At 32.1% G+C, this 11,141-nt stretch overlaps 1 pseudogene; it reads left to right on the plus strand.

Annotated features, from left to right (window-relative positions):
* The window catches only part of LOC147808565 (cytochrome P450 6l1-like), a 112,236-nt pseudogene extending 106,071 nt beyond the window's left edge, over positions 1-6,165 (plus strand).
* The last annotated feature ends 4,976 nt before the right edge of the window (positions 6,166-11,141 follow it).

The following is an 11,141-nucleotide window of genomic DNA, read 5'->3' on the forward strand; positions in this document are numbered from 1 at the left end:
GGGGAAGAAGCCATGTCCTGTAAGGAATTGTATTGCTGCTGGATGGCCTATGAGTCGGTCTGTATCTACTTTAGGATAATATGATTTTGTTGTATAGCCTTTTTCATTTTCGTCCCAGTATGCTTGCCAAAGTTTTTGTGTGATGTTTTTAAGTTTATTTCTTAGGCTCGATGGTGGAAGCAGAACACCGCTGGGAACCCCGTGACCTGCTGCTGCGTCTTTAGCCGCTAGATCCGCTGCCTCATTACCTATGTGCGCTGCCACCCAGTGTATTTGTGTGTTGCATTTTCTGACTAGGTGTTCTAGTTGTCTTTGTGTTGTTGCCACGTGCGGGTCTTTTTGTTTCGTTTTTCTAATAGCGTGTATACTAGCCAGACTGTCTGTGAAAATTGTTGCATCTTTGCAGCTGTGTGTCTCTAACCAATTGCTGGCTTCTTTGATGGCTAAAACCTCTGCTTGAAACACTGTGTTTTCTTGTTTCAGCGTAAATTTGTATGTATCTGTATGTTGGTTGTTGTGGTAAACACAGTATGCAGCTCCCACGCCATTGTCTGTTTTGGAGCCATCGGTGTAGATTTGTACCGTCGTTGTCTTGCTAGCTCCAGTACTTGTTGGTAGGTTAGTGTATTTACGGCTAGTCTTATGGGCCGGGTGGACGATATGTGTTTTTATCTTTTGTTGATAATCACCCGCTTTTATGTTATATTGTGTGTTTTTTTTATTGAATCTAAGTGTGTTAGCTAGTAGTGCTTCCTTTTGGATTTGCAGGTACAATGGCGGTAAACCTGCCAGAACATTCAGACCTGGTGTGGGTGCTGTTTTGAATGATCATGTTATTCTGACTAGTAGGGGCCGCTGCACCTTGTGCAGCTCTTTGATCGCGGTTTTATTTAATTCTGTACCCAATGCTGCTGCAGCGCACGTAAAGGCTTTTTCTGCCACTGTCTTGTACCAATGTTTGAGCATTTTAGTATTAATGCCCCAGGTCCTTGGGGCTAGTTTTATGAGATTATTGTGTAGTGTTGTGGCTCTTGTTCTTAGTGATTTAATGGGTTCTAGGTAGTTTAGATGATGATCTAATATTATAGCTAGGTATTTGATGTGATTTACTGATTTTATTGCGTTACCGTCTATTTTGATTATTGGTTGTCTCTGCTTGAAAGGATTATTAAAAGTGATGTAGTTGATAAAATCATAGTATTTCTTCTCCACACGGATATGCAAGTTTTCCTGAATAATCGAGTTTCTTTTCATCTCGTCCTAGAGACAGGCACGTCTTCCTAAATCCAAAAATTAAGAGGCACTTTCCTAGATATATCGGGTTGTTCGATAATTAATGTCTTTTTTTTCTCATAGATGATTTGAATTGCATATTTAATGCAGTAGTGATTGCGTGGCTTATATTATTGTATTCTATTTTAAAGATTAGACTTTCTTTAGTCAAAACCAGAGTGTCAACAACAAGTTGGTTAAAAATTTAGTTGAAAATGGACACTCAAAGAGAGCGTCATATTTTATTGTTTTACTTCCGAAAGGGCAAAAATGAGGTGCAAGCTCGGAAGAAATTGTGTGAAGTTTATGGTGAGGACTGCCTTACTGAACGCCAGTGTCAGCGTTGGTTTGCTCGCTTTCGTGCTGGAAATTTTAATTTGCAAGATGCACCACATACTGGACGTCCAACCACTACTGATGACGACAAAATAAAGGAGTTAATCGAAGCTAACCGGTGTATGACAACTCGAGAGATAGCAGAGAAGCTCGACATATCGAATTCAACCGTTTACTTGCATTTACAACAGCTTGGTTACTTAAACAAACTGGATGTTTGGGTTCCTCACGAATTAAAGTAAATCCACCTCACCAAACGCATTAACATATGCGAAACTTTGCTGAATCGTAACAAAAACGACCCATTTCTGAAAAGAATCCTAACGGGTGATAAAAAATTGATTGTTTACGATAACGTAGTCCGAAAACGATCATGGACCAAGCAAGATGAACCCCCACAATCGACATCCAAAGCCAATATAACCAAAAGAAGATTATGCTTTCTGCGTGGTGGGATTGCAAGGGGATAGTCTACTTTGAGCTGCTTCCAAGGAATCAAACTATTGATTCAAATGTCTACTGTCATCAACTATCGAAATTGAACAAAGAAATCAAGAAAAAACACCCTGAGCTGGCCAATCGCAAAAGAGTTATGTTTCATCATTATATCGCCAGCCCCACACATTTTTGATAACTCGTCAAAAATTAATGGAGCTGAATTGGGAACTGATGCCACATCCACCCTATAGCCCTGACTTAGCACCATCGGATTACCATTTGTTTCGATCCCTTCAAAACCATTTGAATGGTAAAACTTTCGATTCCGATCAGGCTATTAAAAATGAGTTGGACCAGTTCTTCGCTTCTAAAAATCAAAGCTTTTTCGAACGTGGAATTTTTCAACTTACCGAAAGGTGGCAAAAGGTAATCCAACAGAATGGTCAATATATCATTGATTAATATTTGTTGTTATTATAAAAAAATTCACTTTGGAAAACATGAAAAAAAACGACATTAATTATCGAACAACCCTATAAATTTGTGCTAATTTTACCTTGTTTTGTGTTTAAATTTAAAGATAATTTCGCTGTTTTGTGTAAAAGTATAAAATGCCAGCTTGCTTTTCTTTTAAAACAACTTATACATTATTATACTTTTTAACTTATCTAAATTTGTACCAATTTTACAATGTTTTGTTTTTAAATTTAGAGATAATTTCGTTGTTTTGTATAAATTTCTAGAATGCCACCTTGCTTTTTTTCCAAACTACATATTACTATAGTTTTTACTTATCTAAATTTGTGCTAATTTTACCATGTTTTGCTTTTTAAATTTAACGATAATTTCGTTGTTTTGTATAAAAGTATGAAATGCCACATTGTTTTGAATTATAGTTTAAAATCAAATTGGCATTTCATTCGCTCATATTCAAACTGATTTCATTCAACTATTCATACTCTTGTAGAAGAAACGAGAAATAACATTTCTTCTATAACTTATAAAGTATTTTGAGGCAATTATTAGGTCCACAATAAGGTTATATTCACGAAAACAAGAGCCTCATTTTACAGAATGTTGTAGAGTATTTAACTCAATGGTAATGTTGTAGCTTAAAGAGCATATATAGCGGAAAAAAGCATGTGCATACATGTTTAAACTTATAGAGAAACTATCCAACAAAACTAAACGGTACATCTGATACATACATATTGGTGGGTACAAATTCTCTTTCACTTAAATATCCTTGTAAAATTGGGCGCATTCCTTTCCTGCCAGAATTTTCTATTGAAATTAATAAATTTCAATTTAACCAGACCATAATAATTACATTGGGAAACAAATTTAATGTTGCATTTATATACAAGTACTTGATCTTACCTAATTCGCGGATCCATTTCAATAGGAATTGTACGTCCCGCTTTTGCCGGTTTGTCATTAAGCATTCCATTAAATGCTTTGCGGTAGAGCATAAAAAATCATTTGGAACTAATATCATAATAATCATTTGGAACTCTGTCGGTCAATTTTAGGCATTCTATATAAAGCTATAGAATACCAGATTTCATTTATTGGTTTAAAAAAAAAAGGAAAAAAAGCATAAAGCATTCCTGCAAAAATATCAGGAAATGGAAGTTGAGGGTCGACAATGTGTCCTTAGTGGTCAACTGTCATTGTAAAAAGCCTCCGCTGAGAATTGAACCTCATATCTTTGCAAGGTCAGCAAACAACTGACCCCTCACGGCTTCATGTATATATTTTCAATATATATATGAAACTCAACATAAAAGATTTAAGGCTTTCAAACTGTGGTTTATCTATGATATTCCACACGCACAATACAAACCAAATTAATGCTTTATTTGTACTGAAAACGCGTTCTCAATGAAAAGTTTCCACCATATGATTGTGAAGAAACCAAAACAATTATATGATTTCTGAGCAGATAGCATTTTCATTAGATACCAACAAGCCAAGTTCTATGCATTGAGTATTGCCGCTGACTAAGATTAAATTCTCAATACGTACTCATTACATCCACCATCAAAAGTTTTCTCTGGCGGATGTATTATTTAAATCTAATTCAAAAACTTACGAACGCTAACTGAAATTACAAAGATTAAAATACTTGTTAATTATAATTAATATTATGGTGCGGTAGATAAACAAATTTCGTTTTACTTTTCTACAATCTGAAGTAAATTCCAACGAAAACCAAATAAATAAAAGAATGGTAGCCATTTCGCTATCAATATATTTGTAAGTACATATCAATCTACATTATCAATACATTTGTGAGAGAATAATAAGATCAGTGAAAACAAAAATTTTCCAGAGCATACTAAGCAAAAGGATCAAAAATTGTGAAAGATTAATATTAAAACATTCCATTTAGATTGAATTTATTTTTTATTCATTTATTTGTTTAGGTCAGGTAGAGTAGCAACTGCAGATTACAAATTAGGAGACACAGGGATAGTGGTGACAAAGGGGATGATTATACTTTTTCCACTTTACGCAATGCATTATGACGATGATTATTTTCAAGATCCTGAAATATTTAATCCCGAGAGGTGAAACGTGGATCATAATTTTCTTGGAGGCGAATGCTATGCTATGCTATGAAAATGTAAATAATCAGAATTGTGGTTACCGTTCGTGGAACAGTAAATTATATAGGTTGTAAATTTGAGTCTGGCAACGAACTCACACAGTGTATTCTTATTGAAGAAGTAAATTCAAGTAGGTGTTCAAGTAGTGCTGTTTACCTATGCTATTTTCCAGTGCTCTTTTTCCTTGCTCTTCTTTTCGCTTTTTTAGGTGGTTCTGGCGAAAATTATTCCTTTTGGAAAACATTTCGCAAGTTCCTTGTATGCGTGGCGAAAATGTGTAGTTGTTGCACCTCGTTTAAGTAAATTCCATGGAAATTGAACTCTATGAAAATGGAGTTTTTTAAAAAGAAGTAGATTTCACACTCTTATGTTTCATTCCGTATGCCGCCGTACGTATGATTTGAAGTAATTGCTCCTGAAGTGCTCATGCTTCAATTCTAGTAAAATACAGTTGTGTCCATGAAAAATTATCAAATTTACGTGAATGAAAAAGAGATTTTTAAAAATTCCCCAAATTTAATCACTTTATCGTTGTGGAATATTATCTTACCTTCGACCACATATCCAAAACGAACATTTATAATGGAACGTGGATATTATGGAAGTTAAACTAAACTAAATTGTATAATTAAAGAAAATATATTTTCTAATTTCAAATAACCAAAAATATTTAGTTTCTTAAGGACCTATTACAATTCGACGACCAAAATTTTAAACTAACGCATATAATTTAAAAAAAAATTTAATCAACCGATTGTTGTAACATCACAAAATTCATTTTAACATTTCGTAATAACGAATCCTTCATTTTCATTTTGTGTTGGCGTTTTATTTGATCAATTTGGAACACGGCTTTAATGTTAATTTGAAGCTAAGTTTTTGGCAGAATGGTCAGAGTCCTTGAAGCTTGCACTACGGAACGGTTAGCAAGATTAAAAAAAAAAGCATGCTTCAAATCTTACGGAGGAAAGCGTACGGAATGTAACGTAAATTTCCAAAGTCTGTCTAATGTCTTCAAAACCTGTAGTAAAAACCATAACGGTTTTCCTAAAATCAGCATAAAAAACTACTTTATAAAAAGAAAACGCCATAGCTGATATCTTTATATTAATGTCACTCTTTCATCCTTTTTGAACATGATTATCGAATTCCATTTTATTTGTTTCTAGATTCATGGATTCATCTCCGCAAAAGCATTTTCAGTACGCCTATTTACCATTTGGCGAAGGACCAAGAAACTGTTTGGGGATGAGATTCGCTCTGATGGAAATCAAATTATGTACGGCAAACATATTGCATCATTATAGAATCAAAACTCATTTAACATCAAAAGTAAATAACCTTTGATTTTACTAATTTATTTTTATAGATCTTAAAAGAAATATTAAATTTAGTGACTTTTTTGCAGGTACCATTGGAGTACAGGAAATTCACGCCTTTTCTCAGTGTATAGGAATTACCTCTAGGTTTAGAAACAAGACATAAATTCACTACAGCAAAAATCTAATTTCTAAAAGTGTATTGGAAGTTACGTGACGCAATGTATCTTTAACTTATACTATGCCGTGTTTTGAAAGGTAACGTATTTCAAAGGTTTCCTTCGTTGTAGAAGTTCTTTACCTAATGATTAATTTGGGAATTTGTTTTAAATTTATTTGCAGGCCTTTTAAATTGTTTGTTTTAAAAGCAACACTGCAAAGGTGTATATCAAGGATTACCTTTATTGTAGAAATTCTTTATAAGGAAATAAATATTTCATTTTTTTGGGGAAATGTATTTCATATTCTTTTGAATCATATACTAACTAATAGATCATAAATTAGTGCCGAGAACAGAGCTGCTAGCAACAGCACTTTCATTTGGATTTTTTTTAGTGGGATCGAAACAGCCAATTTGAAAGTATTAGACTATTATAATATTTGAAGTAACAGTGTTATAAGATTAGAAAGTAGTCAGAAAGATAAAAAAAAAATTGTCTTAAGAGTTTGCCAAGTGTGTTAAACATTTTGCATTAAAAAAAGTACTGCAAAGGCGCATTTTAAAATTACCTTTATTCTAAAAATTCTGAATACATGATTTGCAACAAGTGTAGATTTAAAGCTTTCTAATAGGTGTCAATCCATGATATTCTATACACAAAAATCAAATTAATGCTTTATTTGTACTAAAAACGTGTTCTCACAAAAAAGTGTCCACCTACTTATTAGAAGAAACCTAAACAATTATACAAATTCAGAGCAGCTAGGATTTGGATTACATGTAGGCGAATCAATTTCAATGAGTTGAATTTTACGGCTGACTAAGAATATATTCCAATAATGTACTCATTAATACATCTACCAGCTGAAGTTTTCAATGGCGGACGTATTGTTTAAATTGAAAATCTATAATTTAAAACTCAGATATATTGCAATGATCAAAATTTATATTAATTATAATTAATATTTTGGTGTGGTAGATAAATAAATTTTGGTTTCTCTTTTTTAATACTTCAGAGATGCCAACTTGCTCCGAACAGCAAATATATATTTTAAAGTGGTAGTTTATCAATTTTCATTCTTGGTTTAATAAATTCAATTTAGTAGATTTTTATCCACCACTATTTCTAAATAATTCGTAAGCGTATATAATTCACCACTTTATGGTACTTTAGTCATGCTATACCTTTTAAAAAGCATGCAAAATCGTCAAATGTTTGCAAAATTTACTTTGCAGTTATTTACCGTTTTTTTTTTGTTGTGTCCGGAGCAGTTGGCATCTCTGATACTTTAACGTGAGCGCATTTATCGAAGTACCTGCCTCTCGGCACTAGCCTATTCATCTGAGATTAAACTGCCAAATTCAACGGTCGAATGACTAACATACAGAACAGTAAAATGGGATATATATATATATATATATATAAAGATTTGTATAATAATTCATAAGATACAAGTGCGATGACAAGAAGTCAGAATAACATGAAAATTAAGCTATTTACATAGTCGAAAAAATAATATTTTTCAAGTTTACAACATAGTGAGTAAAAACAAAGTCGAAAAACTAGTTTATACCTATTTACAGTGGAGCGAAAATAGATGATGTAGATCTTAATCTTAGAAGAGAGTAATAGTTTGGATAGACTACATTACCTCTCTGCCTCTCCTCCTCCCATAATGAGCGTCGCAGATGCACAGAGGAGTAATTTAATCTAGAGGAATAATATATATATACATATTCTTTACTGTTATCTAAAGTAGATTTCGACAAAAAGCTTATAAATAAAAGAATGGTAACCATTTCGTTATTAATATATTTGTCAGTATATATATTAACATTTAACCATTATCAATATACTTGAGGGAGAATAATAATATTAGCAAAAATAATAACTCATTTCATTCAATCCATACTCTTCTTGAAGAAACTAGAATTAACATTTCTTCTATAGCGTATACAGTATTTTGAGGCAATTATTAGGTCTACAATAAGGTTATATTCACGAAAGCACGTGCCTCAAAATAGCACAGAACGTTGTAGAGTATTTAACTCAATAGTAATGTTGTAGCTAGAAGAGATAGAGCATGTGCATACATATTTACACTTATAAAGAAACTGAACTCTCCGGCAAACCAAAACGGTCCATCTGATACATATATATTGAAGGGTACAAATTCTCTTTCCCTTATTATACTTCTTGAATTTGGCGCATTCCTTCGTTGCCAGAATTTCCCGTTGAACCAAATGAAACAAATTTATTGTTGTATTTAAATACAAATGCTAGATATTACAAAATTCGGGGTTCCATTTCACTAGGAATTATACTTCCCGCATTTTCCGGTTTGTCATTAGGCATTCCATTGTATGCTTGGCAGTAGTGCATAAAATATCATTTGGGACTAATATCATAATAATCATTGGAACTTTGCAGGTCAATTTCAAGCATTTTATATAGAGCTATATAAATCCAGATTTCATATATTGGTAAAAAAAAATCATTGCTACAAAAATATTAGGATATAGAGGTTGAGGGTCTACTATGTCGTAGCAATGACTCCTTAGTGGTCAACTGTCATTGTGAAAAGCCTCCGCAGAGAATTGAACCGCATATCTTGGCAGTCTCAGCAAACCACTGATCTCTCACGGCTTCATATATATTTGCTGGTAGCTAATACAAATGCTTTGCTTGAGTAAATATAACATATGAATATCTGATTCATCGAATCTAATTTGACACAGATATACAGATTTGACACAGATATACAGAATTTGACACAGATAATTTGACAGATATTGACATAGATAAGTATAAACATAATTTGAAATATGTATACATAAGTTGACATAAATAAATATCAACATAAATTTATACATATTTCACACATTAAATTTCTATATTTAATTGGCACACGTTAATTTATGACATACACTGAAAGTCTGAAATTTAGAGTTCAGTGTTGATGGGAAAAGGAATTGGGAAATAAAATAATCACTGAGCTAGAGAGGTCTCTCCTATGATCCTCTGTAAATAGCTTCTTCATTTTTTAAAAGGTCTTGGAGCTCTTTCACAAGTGATGCGAGTCTGTGTGCTAATTTAACTGGTGTGGAAGCAACGGTACGAGGGCCCTTCGTGCTGACAAAGAATAAACTCTCATAATGTTCTCGTTATATCTACCAGCTGAAGTTTTCGCTGGAAGTTGTCTTATTTAGATTTACTTTTCTTTACTGTGGTATTAGGTTATGGCTCGAATTACCATTTATATACAATATAATTAATATTTTAATGTGGTAGATAGAGAAATTTCGTTTCCCTTTTCCAACGCTTCAAAGTAAGCGTTTCATCAAGACACAAGCTTTGCGGCTCTATAACCTATTTCTCTGAGATTAAATTGCCAAATTTAACTGACGAATGCCGTCAAATGACTAATATACAAAACAGTAAAATGTGTGATATATACAAAAAAAAATATTGTAATAATAATTGATAAGATACAAGTGCGATTACAAGAAGTCTGAATAACAGAAAAATTTGAAAGTTTAGACTTCGGTAATTTTTGAAGAAGTAGTATTATAACATTAGAAAGTAGGCAGACTTGTTAAAAATTTTGTCTAAAGAGGAAAACTGCAAAAGTACCCGGTATCAGCAGGTCTTTCATAAAAAATAACAGTTATTATAAAAAGCATTAGGGATGACAACTATCTTGATAAAACAGGGCTATTTAAAAATTGTATAGCTTTGCAAAAGCTTGTTCCGAAATTATATAGATAAATTTTAATCTAAAAATAAGACATGCGTAGCAACGCTAAGCTGTAATATAATTTTCTTTAATATAGTGGTAGTTAAAAAAAATTAATTATGATAATATTTTTAAAATTTTTATAATGTATTTTGTTAAGAATCATGTCATCAGTTATAGTTTTTTTTTTTTTTTTGTCTAACTTGCACAGTACTCCTAATTTCTGCAATAGATTTTTCTGAAATAAATAGAGTTGTAAGATGAGTTATTATACTTAATTTCATTTTGGATTTAATAAAACTGTGATTTGCAATGATTTTGAATACATGAAAATGAAGTTCTTGTAAACACAAACATTGTTACAATTACTGGCGAAATTGTGGTAGGTTATTGTTAAGAATCATGTTATCAGTTATACTTTTTATTTGTCTTACTTTCCCAATTCTCCTAATTCTTACAACAGAATTTTTCTGAAGTATAAGTAAGATAAGTTATAATACTTAATTTAATTTTGGGTTTAATAATTATGATTTGCAATGATTTTGAACACCATTACAACAATTAAAAAAATATATAGGACCTGATAATCATGCAATTAAGATTAGTTAGACATACTGACTTCAAAGAACTTTATTTGAAAATATTTAAGGGGGTAAAATAATTTACTGTTTAGATAGCAACTTTGAAAAATGTGAATTGTTAAAAAACTCTTTTTTCGACATGAATCTTTTCATCAAAAATTGTGAAAATTCTGAAGAACTAAAGTTTTGAATTAAGATATAATAAAAATTCTGTTTTCCAGATTCTTTCTGCATTAATGTTAAAAGAAGAAAGAACAGCTGCTAGAAAATACCCCCTTTCCACATCCTTACTTACAGGGAATCATTAAGTGCTTTTGTATACCGATAAACTTGCGTTCGGTATTATTCCTTCATTCGAGTTTCAAGTAATAATACTGTTGAGTGTTACATAAATGGTATTGTCTTGTTACAGCGCACATTATGGGTATCATATGTAATGAACATGTAAAGAAAAATGAGGATAGTTATTCCTAAACGCTCTAAGTTACAGAGTCGTTCCGATAGTCACAGTAGTAGTACTTCCTGAGTAGACAATACTTCCGATTTTTTCAGGCAAGGCAAAGAAAATTTGTAGAAGTATGTTATATGTAACAGAATCGCTTTTACTTATACTTAATTATCCGCATAACAAATTAACATTAGTTTTGAACATGCTTGCATTATTTTCCTTTTTACTTAAGTAGGGG

The sequence above is a fragment of the Parasteatoda tepidariorum genome, chromosome 5 (assembly GCF_982258835.1).
Source record: "Parasteatoda tepidariorum strain Cologne lab strain chromosome 5, Ptep-v5.0, whole genome shotgun sequence".
Taxonomy (NCBI): Eukaryota; Metazoa; Arthropoda; class Arachnida; order Araneae; family Theridiidae; genus Parasteatoda; species Parasteatoda tepidariorum.